Genomic DNA, 24,704 nt, shown 5'->3' on the forward strand with positions numbered 1-24,704 from the left:
ATACATATATGTTTAGCTTTCAAGTTGTTGAGTAGCGAAACTGCGGCAACACTTGCGCCGCTCATGCGGCCGCCGTTTTGGTGTGTGTTCGCACATGTCAAGTGGCAAAAATACTTTATTGAATAATTAATAACATCATATATAGTATTTTTAGAGCATTTTGGTTTGATGTTTTTTTTTTCTAACCATGAGTACGAGCACACTGTGAACGAGAGGGCATGTACGCGCTGTTTCCGCTTCCGTTGCTCAAAGGCGATCGAGATTTCGATAGAGTTGTAACGTGGTCCGTTGACTCGATAGACTATTGACTCGACGGCCTTCGAAACGGCTCGTGTGGCAGCTCGAATTTGACCTTTGAGTCAACTGACTATCGGTTGGAAGGCCTTCCAAACGCCCGTGTGACACGGGTATTAGTGAAACGAAGCATGCAACAGACGGAAATACTCGCCGTAATGAATTGGACCAAATGCGACTGGTGAACCGGGGGGGAGGGGGGGGGGTGTAAATCGTGTAACAACGCACTCCAGTCTCGGCTATGCGCAGCTTGCTTTTAGTGTGCTTCGTACATTGTCAGTACAACCGAAACGTGCCCATCGTTCAGTGGAAAGCAGTACGTTTCCCTTCATTCTTGCTAGCAAGAGTAGATGAGTGCTTTCAAGACTAGGAATCGATATCGCAACTGTCGCGGCGGGGTGTGCACCCCCCCATATATATATATATATATATATATATATATATATATATATATATATATAATGTTTGTCATTGAGGCAGACACAGCGCCCATCCTGTCCTCTTCTCTTGCTTATCTTCTTTCCTTTACACTCAACTTGAGTTGCCCAGCTTCCCAATCTTCCACCCTTGAGTCTTTGGCAGTGTATTGCGGCACGAAACAGTATAGTACCCATAAACCAATTCCGTGTTCTTTTCAGCCAAGATACAACTCACTGGTGAGCATTAGGTGCACACGATCGGTCCCGGAGTCCGCAAGTATACTACATGTCGTGGCCTCATTTCGTCCGTCATGTCACGATCTCGTGTAACCTCGTCTCGGTGGATATATAATCAGCGAGCTTGGCAGATCATGCTACGCTGTCGCAATATCGTCGTGACGATAGTTCGCTGAACATGGCGCGCGTTCAGGAATGACGTGTTAACGACTCGACACCGTCGTTGCGTCTACCGAGACCAAGGATTTCAGCATGATGCCCGCTCCGTTCAGTCTCCGCGAGGTCACCGTTTTGCTTTTAGAGTACGACGCCTCTTACGAAGTGGACGAAAATTTATCGCCATTCCAGCTGTGATATTAGGATGTGTAAAGCATATGCTGGGACTGAGCTTGTAGTGCATTGTAGCCCAAAAACCCCCAACTCCGCTTGGTTCTTCTGTGCTCCTTTTTGTGTACGCATGGCTGATGGCGCCCCAACTTTCAGATGTGGAACCCGCTTTTCATTTGTTCGGCGTTCTTCATTCGTATTACAGGCCCTTGCTTTTTTTCTTTTTTTCGGAGACGTGTGCTTTCTCAGAGCAACTTGACATTGTACGGGCGGCCACGAGGCTGGTTTTGCACCAGCGGAAAGGTGCGACCTTCAGGCTGCGCCTCCTCTTTTCATTCTGTCGTTGGCGGTGAGTTCGGGCACAGCACACAGTTAGCTCAGTTAAGCGAGGACGAGTGTAGCTGCGGTTCACCGTGCGTTGTGCAGCCGTGTCGCATGTGGCGACCTTGCCGCACCTCCTTTTGGCGTGCGATATCAAGATGGCGGTGAGTATCCGCCTCGCGTGCAAGAGGACCGTGGTCCGAATCCCGGTGCCGCGCAATTTTACACCGGAAAAAAAAAAATCCGCGTGTTGAGAAAATTGCATAAAGAGGCCTGTAGTGCGGCCTGATCCCGGTGACCAGAACCGCAACGCACTCTCTCACCAGGGCAGGATTGGCCACCCTGGTGCAGTACTTGGCCGCAACCTCCTATATGAATACAACAATCAAACCCCGGCCCTCAGTCCCCAGCAGCCGCGAAGCAACTGACCACGGCGGCGTTCAGATCTGTGACGCAGCAGAGGGTGCTAAGAATCCCTGGATCCGGACAGGCCGCCATTAGAATCTGAACCTGGCAACGTTTTACGTTAGAACGTTATCTAGTGAGGCGAGTCTAGCAGTGTTATTGGAGGAATTAGAGGGTAGTAAATGGGATATAATAGGGCTCAGTGAGGTTAGGACGACAAAAGAAGCACATACAGTGCTAAAAAGCGGGCACATACTGTGCTACCGGGGCTTAGCGGAGGGACGAGAACTAGGAGTCGGATTCCTGATTAATAAGAACGTAGCTGGTAACATACAGGAATTTATAGCATTAGCGAGAGGGTGGCATTGTTGTGAAACTTAATAAGAGGTACAAATTGAAGGTAGTACAGGTCTACGCCCCTACATCCAGTCATGATGACCAGGAAGTCCAAAGCTTTTATGAAGACGTGGAATCGGCGATGGGTAAAGTCAAAACAAAATACACTATACTGATGGGCGACTTCAATGCCAAGATAGGCAAAAAGCAGGCTGGAGACAAGTCAGTGGGGGAATATGGCATAGGCTCTAGGAATAGCAGGGGAGAGTTATTAGTAGAATTTGCAGAACAGAATAATGTGCGGATAATGAATACCTTCTTCTGCAAGCGGGTTAGCCGAAAGTGGACGTGTTGGAGCCCAAATGGCGAGACTAGAAATGAAATAGACTTCATATTCTGCGCTGACCCTGGCATCATACAAGATGTGGACGGGCTCGGCAAGGTGCGCTGCAGTGACCATAGGATGGTAAGAACTTGAATTAGCCTAGACTTGAGGAGGGAACGGAAGAAATTCGTACATAAGAAGCCGATCAATGAGTTAGCGGTAAGAGGGAAACTAGAAGAATTCCGGATCAAGCTACAGAACAGGTATTCGGCTTTAACTCAGGAAAAGGACCTTAGTGTTGAAGCAATGAACGACAATCTTATGGGCATCATTAAGGAGTGTGCAATAGAAGTCGGTGGTAACTCCGTTATACAGGATACCAGTAAGCTATCGCAGGAGACGAAACATCTGATCAAGAAACGGCAATGTTTGAAAGCCTCTAACCCTACAGCTAGAATAGAACTGGCAGAACTTTCGAAGTTAATCAACAAGCGTAAGACAGCTGACATAGGGAAGTATAATATAGATAGAATTGAACATGCTCTCAGGAACGGAGGAAGCCTAAAAACAGTGAAGAAGGAACTAGGAATATGCAAGAATCAGATGTACGCGTTAAGAGACAAAGCCGGCAATATCATTACTAATATGGATGAGATAGTTCAAGTGGCTGAGGAGTTCTACAGAGATTTATACAGTACCAGTAGCACGCACGACGATAATGTGAGAATAGTCTAGAGGAATTTGGAATCCCACAAGTAACGCCGGAAGAAGTAAAGAACGCCTTTTGAGCTATGCAAAGGGGGAAGGCAGCTGGGGAGGATCAGGTAACAGCAGATTTGTTGAACGATGGTGGGAACATTGTTCTAGAAAGACTGGCCACCCACAATGCCCCATGACGTCGAGCGTACCGGAATCTTGGAAGAACGCTAACATAATCCTAATCCACAAGAAAGGGGACGCCAAAGACTTAAAAAATTATAGACCGATCAGCTTACTGTCCGTTGCCTACAAAGTATTTACTAACGTAATCGCAAATAGAATCAGGAACACCTTAGACTTCTGTCAACCAAAGGACCAGGCAGGATTCCGTAAAGGCTACTCAACAATAGACCATATTCACACTATCAATCAGGTAATAGAGAAATGTGCGGAATATAACCAACCCTTATATATAGCTTTCTTTGATTACGAAAAAGCTCTTGATTCAGTCGAAACCTCAGCAGTCATGGAGGCATTACGGAATCGGGGTGTAGATGAGCCATATGTAAAAATACTGAAAGATATCTATAACGGATCCACAGCCACCGTAGTCCTCCATAAACAAAGCAACAAAATCTCTATAAAAAAAATGGCTGTGGCTTAGGTAAGGTTAAGCCCAGGATGCGAAGCATACTAGCCTTTATTTTAGTTGTTGAACCACTGTTTAGCCTGGTGAACTGCTGTTGCTTGGCTATATTTGGTTCGGCTAGACGAAGAAACAACTCATGCATTACTTCTTCGCCTTCAAGAGTGGAACGCGACAGCGTTCCCGTCGACCCGCCAAGGGGTGTAAGACAATGGGCTACAGGGCAGCGACTACGCGCCCCGCATTGGACGCGGTGAGCGTCGAGCAAAGCAGCGTTCGGCGCGGCAACGAAATGTGCGCCTGAGCAAGAGACGCACGCCTTAGAAACAGCGCGTTTCTAAGGCAACACCGCATTCACTAGAGGCGCTTTTGTACCGCTTTGAAGCGTTGTACTCGTGGCTCAGTGGTAGCGTCTCCGTCCCACACTCCGGAGACCCTGGTTCGATTCCCACCCAGCCCGTCTTGCAAGAGTTGAGCCAAAGCCACTTCTCCTCTGTCGTGACGTCACGGTGTCACGTGATTTCATGGTCACCGCCGCGCCTGAGGAGCTGGGTTGAGCCCTCGTAATATGCTTCGCATAAAAAAAAAGGCGTCAGGCAGGGAGATACGATCTCTCCAATGCTATTCACAGCGTGTTTACAGGAGGTATTCAGAGACCTGTGGTGGGAAGAATTGGGGATAAAAGTTGATGGAGAATGCCTTAGCAACTTGCGATTCGCTGATGATATTGCCTTGCTTAGTAACTCAGGAGACCAATTGCAATGCATGCTCACTGACCTGGAGAGGCAAAGCAGACGGGTGGGTCTGAAAATTAATCTGCAGAAAACTAAAGTAATGTTCAAAAGTCTCAGAACAGCAGTTTACGATAGGTAGCGAGGCACTGGAAATGGTAAGGGAATACATCTACCTAGGGCAGGTAGTGACGGCGGATCCGGATCATGAGACAGAAATAGTCAGAAGAATAAGAATTGGCTGGGATGCGTTTGGCAGGCATTCTCAAATCATGAACAGCAGGTTGCCACTATCCCTCAAGAGAAAAGTGTATAACAGCTGTGTCTTACCAGTACTCACGTATGGGGCAGAAACCTGAAGGCTTACGAAAAGGGTTCTGCTGAAATTGTGGACGACGCAACGAGCTATGGAAAGAAGAATGATGGGTGTAACGTTAAGGGATATAAGAAAAGAGCAGATTGGTTGAGGGAACAAACGCGGGTAATGACATCTTAGTTGAGTTCAAGAAAAAGGAATGGGCATGGGCAGGACATGTAATGAGGAGGGAAGATAACCGATGGTCATTAAGGCTGACGGACTGGATTCTAAGAGAAGGGAAGCGTAGCAGGGGGCGGCAGGAACTTAGGTGGGCGGATGACATTAAGAAGTTTGTAGGGACATGTCCACAATTAGTACATGACCGGGGTAGTTGGAGAAGTATGGGAGAGGCCTTTGCCCGGCAGTGGGCGTAACCGGGCAAAATCCACAGAACCGTTTGCCTTCTTGCAGTACCGACATCAGACCCTTCAGCATGCCCAGCATTATCTGTGTATAGGTGTTGTTCTCTGCTCTCTGCCGGCGTTGAATTTCCGCATGCTGGCACTCTTCGCTCACTGAATTTCAATCAACGACGAGCTTGTGTCTGCAGTATCCAAACCTGACTTCAGTGATAATTAACCAGTGTGTTCGTCTGCCGCCGAGATGTGTGGACGTCTATGTTGGTCAAGTCGTATTTGTTAAACACGCTGTATTATATAATTGCAGCCACCGTGCATGAAGCACGCGGTCGGCTTTCCGTTGCGGTGTGGGCTTTCCAGTGTCCACCGCATGCAGTCTCACGGCCGCGCTCCCCTCCAGCCTACGACGCAATCCGCAATTTCTCCCGTGTCGCTCAGGCGTTTACGCTTTGCGTCCGGCCGCTTTTTCCCGAGAATCACGGCACAGTCACGCTGTGGGAAATGATCCATGACTAGCGTGGTTGTGGGAAAGAAAATGCTCTAGAATGTGCGACGACAGAATTTATAGATAGCTCGGCAGTCATATCCACCAAAGAATTAAGGAGGGATGCCGTTCAGCAGCCACGTAGTATTGCTGAGGAGGTTATTACTGCAGGCGGTGTCTCTGAATGTCAGGCCAGCACTGAATACTAAAAGCAAAGCGTAGCCAGAACGCTCGGGCATTGTGCAAGCTGGAAACAAACGGAACATCCAGAGTATTTCGTGTATGGGTTGAAAACAGCGGCAGAATATTACGGTGTGTTTGATGGTACACACAGAACAATGTCGCACTGGTCGATCTGGTTAGAAATTTGGCTTTCTTGCTTTGAGCGACGTATAAATAAACACTATAGCGCGCGCTTTCAAAAACGGCGGAGCATTGAGAGGACCGCGTGTGCGCAGGCAGTAAGAATTCGGCGGTGCACCCACGCAATGTTTTTTTGCACTACGCATGCCTCCACTGGCTTGCGCAGTCGCGGAATAAACAGCGAAATTGTTTATTGTTCTTCGCGAAAGATTAACAGCCTCCACCCGCTCTTTTCTCGTTGAAGAGGGACGCGTAGAGCGCGGACCGTTCACACGGCGCGACGCAACCGGTTGTTCTGTCTGCCCATGTGTGGTCGAGCTGTGATGAGGCGTTCAAGTGCAGGGGCACGAGCACAACACTTTTTCACGGCGCGAGAAACGTCTGCCTTTTGGACTAATAGACCGGTATCCGAATGCACCGTGGGCCGCTTATTTCGGGGCTAATGGCAAGTGCCTGCCACAGTCCTTTTATTAGCATGTATAGGTACTTCTCGCTTTTTCCGAAGCAGCGGCGCGCCATTGCCCATGGATGGATCGTCCTGACGTTTGCATTTTCCTGGACCACATGCGTATCGGGTGATGAGATCGGCTATCTTTAAAAGGCTGAGCCCGCAAAACACGACGTCTTATCATTGTTTCTCACAATAGTGCGAGCCCTAAACGGGTTTCTGAAGCGGCGTTGCCGGCCTCGAGAGCACCGAAAGATGCTAAAAGGAATAGATGAGAAAGATATACCGCAACGAGATACGTCGACGCCGCTCAATACCCAAGCAAGACGGCGCGCAGAACAGGAACAGAGCTTACTGCAACAACATTCATACTTTGCGACACCGACTCGACAGAAAAGGCAGCGATTGTGCTCGCCACGACAACCTGTCAGGGACAAATGACGATCTTTAGACTCGCAAGCAGCATGCAGAACTTTTCAGAAAGGTTATATCTCCACCCTCAGATAACCCACCAAACACACATTCACATCGTGCGGGCGCCGGAACACTATTCCCTTGCGGAAAACATAGCGGCCGATGCTGTAGCCCGAGGTCATACCAACCGGGCATCCCCGAGAGGCGATCGTACTCCGACTCCCCGTCCCAAAACGATGCAGAGACATTCTAAAACACTACATATTAGACAGAAGGAAGTACCCTCTACCTCACCCGACGCTTAGTAAGGAGGAGGCCATGCAGCCACGAAGACTTCCCACACGTAACTTTATTGCACAGGATACACCTCACTCTATACGAATACAACTGTCAGTTCTGCAGAATACCCAGTACGCTCTATCATATGGTTAGGGAGCACAACGGTGTCAGAGAGGTGCCATTGAATAGAGCGCCAACTGAAGAGCGGTGGGAGGACCCGCTGACAAGCACTGACCCGGAGGACCAGCGGTGACGGGTGGACCGAGCAGAGCGGACAGCCGAGGGCAGTGACATCCCGTCCAAGGAAGCCACCCACATGAGGGCAACATACGCATGATTTACAACATACGCAAAGTTTATTTTGTCGTGTTCATGGAGAGCTTTTCAGACAATGAATGACCACCTCGCAACACTGACTGCCTTCCTTTTCCAAGTGTATTTATTCTGGCAAATTTGCTAAGGAAGGGAAGACTTGATGACGACAGATGTGACCGAGCATAAGCTGTCTAACCGCTTCCTTTTATTCAGGGCCTTCGCTACGGACCACACGGCTGAAAAATCTGCCAATGCGTACTTGCTGTTCTCGTCTCCGCGTGCTGGGGCTGTTCTTCATTCTGCCTTTGCGACGTAACGAAGGTGGTACCCTCGCCGAGTTGCACGCACACTGGGAGGAAATTGGGCGCTTGCGCGTCTGCCCCGAGTACGGACATCCGGAACGCTGGGGCATATATTTGCCGAGTTTGTTATCGGTCGTTTGGTCATTTTCGAGTACTCCGTTAACGTCGCAGTCAGATTACCTGCACTTACTGTAACGAACGCCAATTTGTTAAGTCCACAATGGAGTTGAATTGGTTCCTAGCCCTTTCTACAGCCACGTTCTGTTGCTGCAATGGAGCAATATGTTTGATACGAGGCCAGGCTTGTCATTATCCCCACACTGCGGTTACAGTGCCATGCTGTCCTCTCGCGTAATTTTTGTATGAAATTCGGCGTTCAGAATTGATGTGGCGCCATAGCCGGCATGTTTACGTGACTCCCTCCTCTGTTGTAACGTGTGCGCCCGCCGTGATGTCGTCCGCGGAGGGCGTGGCCTCCCTGCACGCCATTAGGGGCGGAACCCTGGTCGTGAATAAACCGCGGCCGCTGCTGTTCGCCGTGGCTTGCTTTTTTTTATCTGTGCGCCAGTGCGGGAGCTCGGGAATCACCGCGGATGCGCTCGGTGCGGTCGTTTCCGTGCCGCCTTCGCGCTCTCCTCGGCTCCTCCGGCCGAGGTTGTAACGGCGTCTCTGCGGCAACTAACGTAATGTGTACTCGCGGAAACAGAGCTGACACGCGTAGTCCTCGCGCCGAAGCATCGGGAACGTTGGATAGAATTCACCCTGTGCATCGCCACATTGCATACACTTTGTATAGCGTTTTGTATAGCTGTCTGCCGAGTATAGCAGACACCTTCCTTTCGCCGCCGTTCTGATGAGCATTATATTTCTAGTACGCCTGTTTTGCAGGAGACATGGTGATCTAGTGCCCGCCAATGAAGCGGGAATCAAGTCATAATCAGGCATAAGTACTATGTGCACATAGGTTACTATACTAAGCCTACAGCGCACAGACTTGTAAGCATCCGCAGCCATTGTACCGTTTCCGATAGTTCTATAGTGAATAGTGCCGGGCATACGGCAGTATTTTCCTTATTCGGTGTAGGAATATTCGAAACTTTCGAACAACGAATCGAATAGTCACTTCGTGAATGAGAGTGTATTTAGAATACTTTTTATGATATTTCGAAGCGTCAACTGCATTAAAATAAACGTAAAATTTTAACTAAAGTACGGTAAATTTTCGCCCCCATAAGCATAGTACAGACATAAACCATGAGAACTCGCGTAGTACAACAGGCTACGTCGCGTAGGTAGCCATGCTTTACAGACTGTACAGCGATCATTCGTGGTCTCCGATGAGTCGTGTGTGCATGCGAAGGAACTACTTGTTTACTCCTAATGCTCCATTTGTGCTTTGAATAAACAACTTTTCATAACGTATGTAATTACAGGACCTTGCTAACCTTAAGTATACGAAAATTGCAAGATCATTTTATATAAATTGTGATAACGGCTATTCATTATTCGAAAACTGTTGGATTCGTTTCGCTTGTGGCACTATTCGATTTGTATTCGATTCGGTCTCAAAAATCAATATTCGCACGCCCCTATTATTTGCACAGGTTTGCTCGGTATGCTTCATTTACGGATGACCCACTTCTATGCCCACTTGGCTGCTGCCCGTAGCGTCGTCATCTTTACACGGTTTTAATAGTGTCATTGGTTACTGCGGCGCAGCAGGCAAGTGTTGTGTCGGTCGGGTCACCGTTAATTAAGAGGAAGCTTCAGCTCGGGGTCTCTGGTAAAGGGGAAGTCCTTTTTTTTTTTTCGGCAGTCACCGCACCAAATTTGATGAATTTAGTTGCATTTAAATGAAACAGTTCAAATCTAGTGACAGTTGGCATCGAATTTTTAATTGAGTGCGTCAGTCTTGTAGTAAAAACTGTTGAAAATCGAAAAATCTTAGAAAACGAAACTATCAAGTTCAGAACTTGACAGATGGGAGCACTCGCTGTCGAAACGCTGGCATTGTGAAGAACGCCCCCAGCCGGGGTGGACGGTTCGTACAGCCGTGCGATTCACCGCGACTCCTAAAATTATATTCGTCATCATCTGCCTGTTTTTATTTCCACTATACGACGGTCTCTGTCAGCGACATTTCCAATAATTACCACTCTCTCTCTTACGCGATCTACACGATCTACACGCGACTTCGCGATCTACAACGCTAGGGGCGCGGAAAGGAAGATAGTGCGCATGAAGTTAGCAGCCATCCCTGCTCTCACTGTATCACTGCACCCACCAATGATTGCCAACAATTATATACGACCCGCAGGCCGCGTAAGCCTCAGCCGTGCACAGTCATTCGCAGCTACGGCAGTGGTAGAGAAAACGCGCGTTTGGTCACGAGACCTCCAACTAACACGAATGTTGAGCGCTTGGCTAGTTAGTCCCCATCAAGTCGCCGTCCTTTTCCGCTCACTGTTGCGTGCTTTTTTTCTCGCATACGCGATGTATGGCTGGAATAGCAGCTTGGGCTTTCCATCCTGGTGTTAACAGCGCAAAGCGTAGACGGGACACGAGACGAGAAGACGACACCACAGCGCTTGCGGTGTCGTCTTCTCGTCTCGTGTCTCGTCTACGTTGTGCGATGTTAACACCAGGATGACGTATGGGTCGCTTATTCATATGCAGTGGTGATCGGACTGCGCCATTTGCGCCATTTTGCTACAATTCGACTTTCCTGCTTCTGGCTGCGCTCACTCAAGTGCTATTTGCGCCAACTGCGCAAAAGTGCAGTATTTCCGCGTTTTCACGGCAATGCAATGTTTTCAGTAGGGTTGTACAACTACAGCCAACGACCGATTCTTCGGACGCTCGGCCGATAATTCAGACGCCTTCGCTGCACCGCCACAATACCCCATATAGAATCAATGTATAAGAACATCTGAAATGTCGGACGTAAATACTGTTCCCCGTCGGATTTTCTGGACCTTTTGCCATGACCCGCCGTGGTTGCTCAGTGGCTATGGTGTTGGGCTGCTGAGCACGAGGTCGCGGGATCGAATCCGGGCCACGGCGGCCGCATTTCGATTGGGGTGAAATGCGAAAACACCCGTGTATTTAGATTTAGGTGCACGTTAAAGAACCCCACGTGGTCAAAATTTCCAGAGTCCCCCACCACGGCGTGCCTCATAATCAGAAAGTGGTTTTGGCACGTAAAACCCCATAATTTTTTTTTTTACCTTTTGCCATGACCGCTGGTCCGAAACGTCATTGATCGAAACCACCGTGCACCGCCGCTATCTTGATTATCTCGCTGCCTCGAACAGGCGTTCCCGCACACAGATACGCTGGGAGCCGTACACCACCGCGGCAACGCTATAGGCCTACCTACATCGACGTTCGCTTGCAAACTTCTTGCTGTTCGGTGCCACGTTTTTCATTAAAACAATTCGCCGCTGTTATAGCAATGGCCGATTCCGCCTTTGTAATCCTCGCCAATGGCTTCGAAGCTGTATTGCCACGGCAGCTAAAAAAATAGAATTAGTTTTCGCGGAAGATCAGTAAAAATTAGTAATTTTTTATTTCAGTTTTAACACTCGGTTCTTGAACCCGCGAATTCAGTGCTTATGTTAGAGCTCAGTCGTAGCATTATTCTAGTCGACCGAAAAATTTGCGGACCATGGGATCGCAGAAAAGGTGTTGAATTTCTGATCATCTTGTATCAGCACTTAGTAAAACCATTTATGAGAATGTTGTTCGCATATACTAACATAGGCTGCAAATGCGAATACCAGGCTAGGTTTTGAGACTGTGGTATGCAGCTCTTTCTCAGATCCCATGGTCCGTAAACCTATTTGGTCATCGCTGCGTTTTGATAAATTGTACAGGAACTTCCTCTAGATATTTGGCGATGCCTTTGAGAAACCCAGGCTTTCCGAAACCCATAATCAAGCACGGGTTTAAAAACACTCAAGACCTGTCGATGGCATATTCAAAGGCGTCAGATGGTAGTTAGTACCTGAAAGCTTAAATGTTCGTGAGCTCTGGTGAGCTCTAAATGAAACGTACACGCTGAAGTTGTCCGGTTAACGCGTGAATTGATGCGATGCAATGGGTGACGTGTCCTGTCTAGAGATGCAAAATTTCCGGAAATTTTGAGCAATCGAAAAAGAACCTGTTTCTTTTTTCACGTTTTCTTTCCCGAAATTTTGCACAAAAAAATGGAAAAGAATAAATTTTTTTTAGCATATGACAATGGTTTATTGCCAAATGTCAAAAATCATAACTGTCATTATATAAAAAAGAGAAGTGAAATGCCTTCTGCCTTTTCACAAACGAATGCAGGGTTTAACAGATCGAAGGCAGGCCAGAAGCATCACCACGAATGCGTTCAGTTCTCTGTAAAAGGGTGTGGCTTCATTTTTATGGCAGTTAGAACAAAGAACACTGAAATGTCTCTTCTGTGGCTATTTCGTCGTGGCTTAGGCTATGGAAACATTGATCAAGATGGTAAAGAGATGTTCTACCTCTTATTCAGAGTCAGTACCACTGGCTTCATCTGTAGCATTCTTCAACATGTTGAGATGTGCGTGTACAAAAACAAGCTTTTGCACCGTTTCATTACGCAGAGTATGAATGTTGGCGAAGTCGGACCAGTTACGCTCACAAGCAGCTGATGATGGTGGAATCTGTAAAATGTTTCGAGCCAGAGGCATCACTGTTTTACTCGTGCAGATTCGCTCCCGCGATGTTGAAGGAGGCATGTGGTTAGCAGAGGCCCATATTATGAATCTTGACCATATGCCTGCGTTGGTCCTGTGTTCTTCCACATCACAGTACACTTTTCCAACTTCGAGGTTCATGCGCGTACTGTTGTGCTCCGGGGTCCAGTCAAACGCAGACGAGGCTTCTTCGTCAGTCAGATTTTTCCCTTGTATCTTGGGTCAAGTAGGTTTGCCGCACAGTGCACGGTATGAACTGCAATTCTTTGCGTGCCTTTAAAGCTCTTGCGGCGAGATCCCGTTCACTCTGCTAAAGAACAGAGCACTGCACATTCGAGTGAATCTCCTCCGCTACATTGTGAAACAAATTTGTGACGTCGGACAACAGGGCTCCGTCACTTTCTACAGCTTTGATAGCCTTTGCAATGGGTTCCAGCAAAGTATGGCATGATTTCAATGCGACCCAGAACTCTTCTTCGTCCAGAACGACCAGCCTAAGAGTCTTGTCGAACTTCAAGTTTTCCATTATAGCTGTTTCGTGCAAGACCTCCTTGTTTCTCAAGAGGCTTTCAAAGGAGAGACAAACACCACTCCATCTTGTCTTATTTGGAAGCTTCAGGCTACAGCTCACACTTTTGTCATACTTCGATTCCTGCCTCTCCTTGAATGTGGCCAATACCACGTGGGTTTTCTTCGCGTATTTAATTATATATTTCGCCTGATTGTGCACATCGTGTATTGTGCCAAGAGTAAGTAGATCATTCATCAACAGGTTCAGAGAGTGTGCGGCACAACCAATTGCTATAACACGAGGAAATCGCCCAATAACGAGAGCCCATGCCGCTTTCATATTGCTAGCATTGTCGGTTACCAGAGCTTTCACCTTTGAGCTACCGACCGATTCCGTAAGCGCACAGACTGATAGTCGGCTGGTATACAAAGGTGACCCTAAGAACCAGTTCACGGTTTCGTTGCGCTCGCTACTTAAGAAGTGCTGGCAGTGCGTTCCTGTTGCGTGCACCGTGCGAGCTCCTGGTAGCAGACGACATAGCGCTGCGCTCTGCCAACTCATTTACGCTTGCAATACCACCTGTCGGCTGAGAATGAAAAAGAATGACATTAATAAATTTACTTATTTACTTCTGCATTACGTAAACACCAGGCACCACACGTTTATACTTTAGAATTTGCCGTATAATATTTAGTTTATATTTTACATTTATTTAGCAAGCAGAAACATTCTGTAATGCTTCGATTAGCTCGTCATATAATGACGTACACTTCAGAGTCGCAAAAGCCAAATATAGAAGGATCAGAGGAGCAGATAGCGTCTCCTCCTCCTGCTAAAAAGAGGGCGAAAGAAATGGAGAAGCACGTGATAGATAAGGACATAGAGACAGTGATAGACACTAAAATAGCGAAACAGGAGGAAAAATTTGAGACCAAGTCTGGTCAGGACGATGAATGGCGCAAGGCCTTCGAGGAACGCATGTTGGGGATGTTCCAAAATCTGACACAGCAGTTGCATCAGCGAGATAACAATCTCACAGAGCGACTGCATCAGAGGTATAATAAACTCACTGAGGAACTTAAGGCAGAATTTGCGAAGAGGGACCGGGCATATGAATAGCTCACCCAGCAAGTATTAGGAAATCAGCTAGTTGGCAGTCATGGCTCACAGATCCAGTAAAAACACTGTTTGGCAATGGAACTGTAGAGGCTTCACGCGCGAGCGTGCGGTCCTACAGGAATTCCTGAGGAACGGGGATCGACCGGAGCTAATAGCACTACAGGAATGCGGCAGAAAGGCGAAATTGTCGGGGTACAAATCCTATCTAGGCGAAGGCGAAAGCACGCAGGTGGCCGCCCTAATCAGGCGAAACGTCACAGCGGTGCAGCATGACACCGGGAATGCACAAATCGACCACATCCTCGTAGAACTGATACCGCAAAGAAAGAAAGACTGTAGCTTGTTTGTATTAAATGTGTACAGCTCTCCCAGACAAAGAAAATGCGACTTCGGGGATCTCTTCGCGACGACGCTACGTAAAACTAAGAACAACCTGCCGTTGATCGTAGGGGACTTTAACGCTCACCACACGGCATGGGGATATAAGCAGACTTCGATCAAAGGTACGAAATTGTGGGACGACATACAAACTCATAATCTGGATTTAATAACCCACCCGATGCAGCCTACGAGGGAGGGAAATAGCGTCGCGTGTGATACGACACCCGATCTCACCTTGACGGGGAGCGGCACTAAAGCCACGTGGTGCAATACAAACGAAGACTTAGGCAGCGATCACAAAATCATAGAAGTGGTGGTAGAAGGAGGTCCGACAACCTCCCGGAAAAGGAGGGTGGAGACTGTAAATTGGGACTCTTTCAGGGCACTCAGGGGAGACCCGGCTCCCATCTCTAATATTGCAGAGTGGAGCGATGGCGTATAGTGCGCACTGTTAAAGAGGCCACCGAAGTGGTGGAAATTGAGGGGGACAACGAAGCGGTAGACAGGAGATTAGTTAATCTCTGGAGGAAAAAGAAAAGGCTGGAGGACCGACTTCGACAGAAGAGATGGGATCGAAATATCAGTAAACAGATAGCGGCTTTAAACAAGGAAATTGAAGAGCACGCAATCACGCTCACGAAGCAAAATTGGGGGAACGTCTGCGATCAGATGGAGAGAAATATGAGTACCGCGGCGACGTGGCGACTTCTTCGCCACCTCTTAGATCCGGATAGCACAAAGTCAGCGTCCAAACAACAGCTGGAAAGAATGGCACATCAGTTTGATGGCACTAAGAAGGAACTCTTAGAAGAAGTTAGGAATAGGTACATCAATCCCGCCGGACCTGAACCCCTCCCGGACTACGGAGGGGGAGAGAATTCGGAATTGGACGCCCCCATCACCCTGGCTAAGGTCAGAGCGGAGATTAATCGGCTAAGGACTAAGTCAGCGGCAGGGCCGGACAGAGTGAGCAACAAAATGCTCCGTAATTTAGACGACAGCTCAATCGCCAACCTCGCAACGTACATGCAGGAGTGCTGGGAGAAGGGGTCGATACCGCAGGAGTGGAAGCTCGCCAACCTCATTTTCATTCCCAAGCCGGGTAAAAAACTGGGCTTCGAGAACCTCAGGCCTATATCGCTCACCTCCTGCGTGGGTAAGCTTATGGAGCACGTCGTTCTGACGCGGCTCAATAGGTACGTGGAGGGAAATGGACTGTATCCGGACACCATGATCGGTTTTCGACCAAAGCTGTCGGCATGCGACGTGATGCTGCAGCTCAAAGACCAAATTATAGACAAGCAAACGCGAGACACGAAAGTGATCGTGGGGTTAGATGTGGCAAAGGCATTCGACAACGTGAGGCGCGTATCCATCTTGGAGAATTTGAACTCACTCAATGTCGGGAAGAGAGTGTACGATTACATCAAGGACTTTCTTACCAACAGGAAAGCCACTTTCAAGATATGGGAAGAATCTATAAAGAGCATTGACCTGGGTAACGTGGGGACGCCGCATGCAGGGCTCGGCTTTATCACCTACCCTCTTCAACATTGCAATGTTGAAACTCCCCGAACGGTTGGGGGAAATTGAGAATCTAAACCACACCATATACGCGAATGACTTAACACTATGGATAAACAAGGGCACTGGTGGGCAAATTGAAAGCTCCCTGCAAAATGCGATTGACATTATCGAGGAGTACCTGAAACCCCAAAGGACTTAAATGTTCGGTCGAAAAGTCGGAAAACGGCGGCTTCACCAAAAGCGCGAGGCGGGCATCCACCTGTACGTCAACGGCGCCGAGATCCCCGCGGTCGACAGTATCCGCGTCCTCGGGCTGAGGATTCAGGCAAACCGAAAAAATTATGAAACGCTTGCTAGGTTAGAAGCCAGTTCAAATCAAACATGTCGTCTTATCAGACGAATAGCGAACAGGCATGCTTGCATGAAGGAGGCGAATCTCCTGAGGCTAGCACAAGCCTTCGTAATCAGTAGGATAGCGTACCGCGCAGCACCACAGGCTACTTGGATCTAAAACAGGTAGGAAAATTTTAGAGAAATTAGGCTACGAGCCCAAACATGAGCAAGTGCGCTCAGGATACATACCCAGACAGATCAGGGACACGATAAAAATACCTCCGCTACCCAGAAACATGAACCCTGCCTTTCACGACGGCAGACGTAAAGACAGGGCAGAGGAATTACAAGCTAGATACACTTGTCGACAGGACGTCCTATATACGGACGCTGCGGAATATGAAAGCAAAGCGGCACACGCGGCCCTGGCGGTTAGAGAAGATGGAACACCGGTGGCGTGCTGCACAGTCACTGGCGTCGAGACGGTTGAAGCTGAGGAAGTAGCCATAGCCTTGGCCCTCAGCCAAAGGGAGGTAAATGTGGTCATCAGCGACTCCAAAAACGCTGTGAGAAATTACGAATCGGGGAAGGTGACGGAGACTGCCATCCGTATATTAAACAGGGAAGGAGGACCCAGGCAGCTTGTTCTGCTCGTTTGGGCACCAGCTCACCAGGGACTTGGAGGGAACGAGGAGGCTCATTCGGTCGCCCGAGGTCTCACTTACCAGTCGACCCCCGGAAGCTCCCAAACCACTGAAACTATAAACAGAAGAGAGGATATGCACGCATACCAGGAAATCATAGCACACTACAGACTAAATCGACAAATTTACCCGGGAGCGGACAGAACGCTCAGTAAGAAAGATGAGGTTATGTGGAGGAAATTACAGACGGGGATTTTTCCAAACCCCGTACTCTACAGCAAGTGGCATCCAGGAGTATTCAGGTCAAAGTGCAAATTCTGTGATGAGGCACCAAATCTGGTTCACATGGTGTGGACATGTCCGGCTAAGCATGATAGCTCGCGCACTTTAGAATCCTGGGAGGCTTTGCTCCGCAGCCCAGACCCCAACGTCCAGCAGGACATCATCGGTCAAGCCTTTGCTGCTGCTGTGTCTGAAGGGCGAAGGTGGAGAAGCATTTCTCTCCTGACGTTCATTGACTGGTGTTTTTAATAAAGTTCTTCCTCCTCCTTCAGAGGTGGCACCCTCTCATTTATTGGTCGCGTCCTCCCCTTCTTCCACCACCGGCTTGGGAGTGGCACATTTAGTGACGTAAGCGGCGAAGCGAACGGTTCGTATCCCGAACCGTTATAATATTCGGCCCCTGGTTGCGTTCCCGACTCATGACCTTTTACTGGCCGCCCTGTGTTTGGGACGTCAGAGACTACGCCGCCACTGTCGCGGAAATCGTCGCTTTCTAGTTCGGAAAATCGGTAAAATCTCCCTGTGTCGTCAGGAGACATCATCAGCTTCGCTTCTTTGGCGATAGCGCCACGTGTACTGCAAGTTTAGCACGCTTTCTGCGTGTTTACAATAAGGTTGTGTAGGATCTGACGTCATCGACTAATCGGGACGTCACACGAAGCAGCTACCCGTTTCGGTATCTCGTTTATTGGTTATTTAAAATTATTGATAAATTTCTAAGCAAATTAAACCACCCCACCGGTGACAGGACTGTCAGTGCCATTTGAAAATGACAATATTCTGATATGGTTAAAAAAAAAAAAAACGCGCGAGTTGACTATAAGAACTCCACGCGGTCAAAGTTAATCCAGTTAATCCACTCCACAAAGTTAATCCACTCCGGCGTACTCATATTAGATGGTAGTTTTGGCACGTAAAACCCAGGAATTTTAATTTTCTTGACCTTTTGTGTTGTACGCAAGCACCCCGGAACGCCCAACGCGAGGAGGTTACATTTGCGCGGCGGTGATGGGGCGCGAACAGCGTATCGCGCCGATCTAGACTGCCGGACGGTGGCGTAAGCGCGCTTGGAGGCCGCTACCAACCATTTGGCGCCGCCTCAGCGTCGGTACTTAACGGCGACGTCACGATCGCTGTTCCACGCCAATGGCGGCCGGACACGTCACTTTTAGCGTCGAGATCATGGAGGAAGTTCGAGATTTGCCGAGACGTTTGGTCACCGGTAGTTTTTATTCGGTGCGCGCTCGGCCGGCAGCTGCTCAGATGGAGGCCTGCGTCGTGGCTTGCTCGTGCTTCTCTGCCTGTGTCTCTGGTCGCATTTTTCTCTGCATGCTTGTTGCCCTTCGGTCGTTTCCTGCAAGGCATGTGTTCTGCAATTAGGGCGAGTTGTGAGAGGTCCACAATCCAACGTCAGCGCATTTAGGCTACGTGTTATATACTTCGTCCGAAGTAAACAGACCGTTGTGAGCGATAATAAGCGATGTGTATTCATCACATTTTTGACGGAGGCCTTGCCCGTGTGTACTTTGCTCTGTCATACGAGCATTATTTATTTGCATTGTCACTGGACCAGTTGCATCCTACGCATGAGGGTTTCCACGCATGCGATTGATCGCATTGCGGGAGCGGAGTCATCCTTGCAGGTGGAGCTTTTTGCCTCAGATGACGCTGACTCCCGCAAGAAATGGCGAGTTGCATTGGCTACGTACGTGCTGTGCTGCTCTCTCGTGAAACGCGGTGCGCTGTCAATTTATCTGCTACCAAGAAACGCAGCAGCAACTGCAAACAGCGCTTGTTCCTCCAGCTTTCGGAGTTTTGAGACCCATATAAGGCCGGGTCGCGTTTTTAGCGGGGCGTGGCGCTTCTCACGGCGCTCGACGTGAGAAACAAGCGCTTGTGTCTCGTCCTTGTTACTTTGTGGATGCATGTGTGAGCGCTGTTATAATATTCAAATTAAGTATGCACCAACTCGCCCAGAAAGAAGTAATAATGTTGTACAAGTCGCGGGTCGCTTTTTTCGTCGCGACGATATAGTGGATTTTTTACAAGCACTACTCCATGAGGGCGCATCTAACCGGCAAACGGAGGCCTCGGAAGAGCACCTGAGCAGGCGGCGCAGGATCTTCAGGGCACACAAGGGGCAGCGGGGGGATCAACGGTGGAAGCAGGGCGGCCCGTGGATTGGTGCCGCGGCGGCGGAAGCGTGCCAGGGGGTGTTCGCATAAAAAAAATTTGGCTGTCCGATGTCGCTGACGACCTATCTTGTACAGCCCTGGCAGGCGCAGGCCTCCGCGAGGCCCCAACCTACGGACCAGTCCGGGTTCTAGCTTTGGTGTTCCCGTTGCCGCTTTGGTGTCCTGGAGGCGCCGCCAATAATACGAAATAATGACACGTTGTTACAGTTGAGAAAAAAAAAAACACGACTGAATAAATATAATTACGTCCAGCCGCCAACTTGTGACGCGAAGTTCAGCCCTACCGCGCCCCGCAACTTATGAAACACCAGTCAGAACTTTGCCTCTGAAAGTATACTTCGGACAAACTTTCTCGCGCCTGCGGCGCTGGTACTGAGTGAGTCATCGTCACCGACGTCCTTTCGGCCACTTGCGTTCAACCGCGGTTGCTAAGGCGTTCTGCCTTCTAGATTTTCAATATACGCGACCCGGGCTCTACTACGGTCGCTACTGCTCCCAAAGAAACATCTGTGATGTTATATCTAAGGTAAATCGCCGTAAGGCGCGAGAAAGCTATGATCCGCCACGACTGACCACGAGCGCCGCGGGTGCGAGGTAGTCTGTCCGACGCAGCGGTCGCCAAATCGGGTGTCAGTGCCCGCTGCTTTACCTATTTTACCGCACCGCTAGGCAGCGGCCTAGTGTAAACAAATTGGACCGCGCTCCGCAATGCCGGCACGCCTAAGGACAAACGTCTACAACACACGCTAACGAAACCTCCTCCGTAGTGACTGTCATATATTCAAGGAGCAGGAGCCCCCAGATTTTCTCTCTCGCGCCCGCTCTTACTCGCGCCTGCGCACAAGCCCTCCGTGTCACGGCGCATACGGTGTGCTGATAAGCGTGTTTCATGCTACGAATACGGAACTCGCTGATCACGATGGCCTACCGACTCGAGCTGTCAAAGTCGCAGTCCTACTTCGGCTTGCATCCTGTATTTCTGTGGTCACCATAGCCCGTGCCGCCGTTTCCCGTGCGCGAACTTCTCCCACCAACGCACATTGCGCAGATCGGCGGACCACCGATCACAATCGCCTTTCATCCCCGGAAACTGTGCGTCGGACAGCACCACCGCGCCCGACATCCTACCTCCTCCAGCGTTTATAGATCTTCTTGGCCTGCTGATCTTGAGATACGGGAATCTTCTAACGCTCGAGGGTGGGGGGTGGGGGGGGGGCAAAGCTTGGAAGAGCTTTGGCGCGCGCTGCCCCCGTTTACGTCCGCGCGCCAGGGCGGCAGCACCGTGCACCGTCCCGTGCACTGTCGTGCTGCTGCGCAGCCGAACCTGGCGAGACGCAGGGTCGCTGGCGCGCGGCCAGCAGGGCCCGCTATTTGGGGCGCGACCTTGGGTTCGCATGGCGGCCCCAGTCCCGCGATGCCGTCGCGACGCGCCGAGCGGCCACCCGCTGGCCGACGCGTCCTCTCCGACACCAGGCATAACAAGGTAAAGCCGACCCTGCAGTGACTGCCTTCACCTTCCAGCAAAGTGCGCGGGCCGCACCAGGGGTTAGAAACCGCAGGGTTTGGGGCATTCTCAGCCGCGTGCACGCTCCCACACAGACACGGGCATGTCCGTCATCAGTGAGTGGCGCCGTAGAATGATACTTTCCATCACGCAAGAGGCTTGTGCTTAATGTTGGAACAGCTTCGGCAGGGCACTGCTGGGTGTGTGTGTGTGCTGGGGTGGGGGCGTCCGAGCAACGTCTCGCCCACATTGTCAATAAAACTAGCCAACTAGCTTATGCTTTGCAGCATTTGATGTATTCCTTGTCTTTCTTTAGCGGTAGGCAAGGATAAATTGCTAGTGTGATTTTTGTAATTCCTGTTAAAGTACCCAGTTGCATAAATCAGGCACGTAGACTTATAAGGAAGGAAGCCTAGGGAATCTTGCATGTACACGCACGCTCTCTTCACTCGTCCATCATCACTGGGAGAGAATGGTGCTTATTACCATGTGGTACACCACATTACAGAAGGAATGAATATGGCTTGTTGCTGGATCACTGTTTCTCTTTCTATCCTGGTGTTTTCTCTTTTTTCTTTAGAGAGGTCGCTGTCTTTCAGGTATTTGATTTCTCAAACGCATAAGTTTTCGCTTTCGGGATTGACAATTCAAACCCACGGGTCACCTTAATACTTTCACTGTCACATGTGCACGATAACTCAGTGTCTTTCTTGTCGCCTGTGGAGAGCACTGTAGAGTGACACCATTGTTGCAGGGCACAATTAGAGGTGTGAGTTTGTGTCAAAACAAGTGATGGTTTGAGCTGATAAATTTACTCTTCATAATTGGTATGCCCTGGAATTTGCCATATTGGTGTACTTTATTTTGGGGTCTGTTCATTAATTAAAGGGTTTGTGCTTGAAAAGCAAGAAGTGAAAGACAAGCCTGGATTCAGTAGTCTGCTTTCCTTTGTGTATAGGGGTCTTATTGCAAATGTAACTTAATCATTAGTGCAAAGAGGAGTACAGAAACCAAAGCACATAGCGTGAACTTTCTTGTGCTCATTTTCTCTGGTTTGCCGATAGAGCTCTTGACGGCTTGCATCTAACTGAAGAAATATTCATGGTATTGCACTTGTACTAGCGATGAAAAATTGCACACCCTGACTGCTCGTCACAGACTATGCCTGAAAACCACTTTCAAAACAATTGAGTGATTTTGTATGTCGTAAATGCCCAATTTATCCCATTTTGAAGTTTTCATCCAGATGATAAAACAACTAAGGCCAAGGTTTGTACCTCTAGATTGGAATATTGTGTGCGACACCATAACCAACCTCTAAATATCTAATCTGTGCAAAAGTTCATACTCCGATTTCTTGGAGTGCTATACAGTGGTGATTAAAATTGTCGAAATACACTCTTGACTTCATGGGGATGTTAGTGGCTAGCGGCCTGCTGTGCTACAAGTAACTTGCCAACTCTCCCAAATATTCCATAAATTTTACAAACTTGGGGTTCTGCAATTTTATTTATGTTCTGTCAAGTTTTATAAAAAATCAATTTTGTTTGCAAAAATATTTTAAGATTGCAATACTTGCAAAATAAGTTTTGTTGAACATGTTGAACAAACCAACATACATTTAACCCAACATACAGCGGTCACTAATAGGAAAAACTAGAAATGTAGATGTATTGCTGAGGTTCCACAGGATCACAGTCATAATGCTGTGGATCCTGTCGATTAATTCCTCACAGTGATGATTGCAGACAAATAATTAATACCACATAAATTTTTGTTTGTCAGTTATCACACATACCCTTGGAAGTAGTATGATGGTGCGAGGGCACCATAGGGGTTCTTGCTTTGAGCATGTTTATTCAGACAAGTTACTGAAGGTGAAATAGGCAAGTTACTGAAGGTGAAATAGGCAACAGTAGAATCGCTGAAAAGGTCACTGAGATTTAGAAACAGTGTGTTGCTTGTTATTCTATTTCAAGTAGTTGCTGCTTGTGTGCTGCATCTAAAGTTACATCATCATAGCAGAGTATGTATGTAGCCTATAAAAGATGTGTACTTTGGGCAAACTAAAGAAAAGAAAAAAAGTGTAATATCCTCCATCCGCACCCTCCCCCTATTGGTGTCTTGTCTACAAAACTTTTTTATGAACATTCACAAGTTGGCAGGTATTCAGTCTGGAAATTTTGCTGCTGTTAGTGAGCCATGGTGACATTTCGTAGCAGTTGTTGAGCAGGCTTATAAGAGTCTTGAGGTTATTTATTTATTTATTTATTTATTTATTTATTTATTTATTTATTTATTTATTTATTTGAATACCTTCAGGGCCCATAGGGCGTTACAGAAGGGAGTGGTAACTTTAGATATAAAAAAAACTCAGAACAACTATCGGGTAACATATTCAAACACATCTTTAAAGTCACTGGATTCCGTAATAGATACAATGGAGGTGGACAAGTGGTTCCAGTCATTACAAGTTTGAGAAACAGAAGAATGAAAGTGTTGGCTAGTGTGACAATGAGGAACAAACACTTTATAACAATGGTCAATATGAATGAAGGGTGTAACAGTAATTCTTGCTTAAGACGAGGGTTATGGTAGTAAATCTTACGAAATAAGGAGAGACATACTATTTTCCTGCGTAAGGAAAGGAACGGAAGCCGTAACGCTATTTTCATACATGAAACACTGGAAAGACGGGAGTAGTTGGAAAAAATTAGATGTGCACTACGATTCTGTACAGCTTCAAGGTGACTAATAAGACTTTCAATAAATGGATCCCATACAGCTGATGCATATTCTAGTTTGGAACGAACGAAAGTTTTATTAAGAAGGAGCTATTGAAAAATTCCGGCGCAAGTACCCAAGCATGTGGTTAGCATTACCGACAATATAATTAATGTGTGGCTGTCGAGACAGGTTAGAATTAATGTGAACCCCTAAGTATCTGTAAGTAATCATTTCTTCTAGAGGGGAACCATTTATGTTGTACTTATAAGCGTTAGTGGAAACGGTACGAAAAATTTTCATTAGTCTGCACTTCGTCACGTCGAGTTTTATTTTCCATGTGTTACACCAATCAGAAATATTGTTAAGGTCAGTGTGTAGTAGTGATGTGTTATTATCAGAGGAAATCATGCGATATACTACACAGTCGTCTGCAAAAAGCCTAATAGAGGGGTTAATGCAATCAGGTAAATCGTTTATGTAAATTAGAAGGGGCCGAAGGACAGAACTTTGGGGCACTCCTGAGAGAAACAGGACGGAGAAAATAATCGCAGACATTAGCAGTTACAAATTGCTGTCGGTTTAACAAAATGTTTTTATTCAAGCAAGAATGTTAAAGTCGACATTTATACTGAGCTTAAGTTAAAGTAGCTTATGGCAGACAAAGATGAAAGCTTTAGAGAAATCCAATTCCTAGAATGTCAGATGGGGCT

At 48.0% G+C, this 24,704-nt stretch overlaps 1 protein-coding gene across 6 annotated transcripts in view; it reads left to right on the forward strand.

The window, feature by feature from the left end:
• Nucleotides 1–24,704, forward strand: part of LOC135913605 (rho guanine nucleotide exchange factor 11-like) — a 253,038-nt gene that overhangs the window by 161,708 nt on the left and 66,626 nt on the right. The window lies entirely within an intron of this gene.

Source organism: Dermacentor albipictus, chromosome 4, assembly GCF_038994185.2.
Source record: "Dermacentor albipictus isolate Rhodes 1998 colony chromosome 4, USDA_Dalb.pri_finalv2, whole genome shotgun sequence".
NCBI lineage: Eukaryota > Metazoa > Arthropoda > Arachnida > Ixodida > Ixodidae > Dermacentor > Dermacentor albipictus.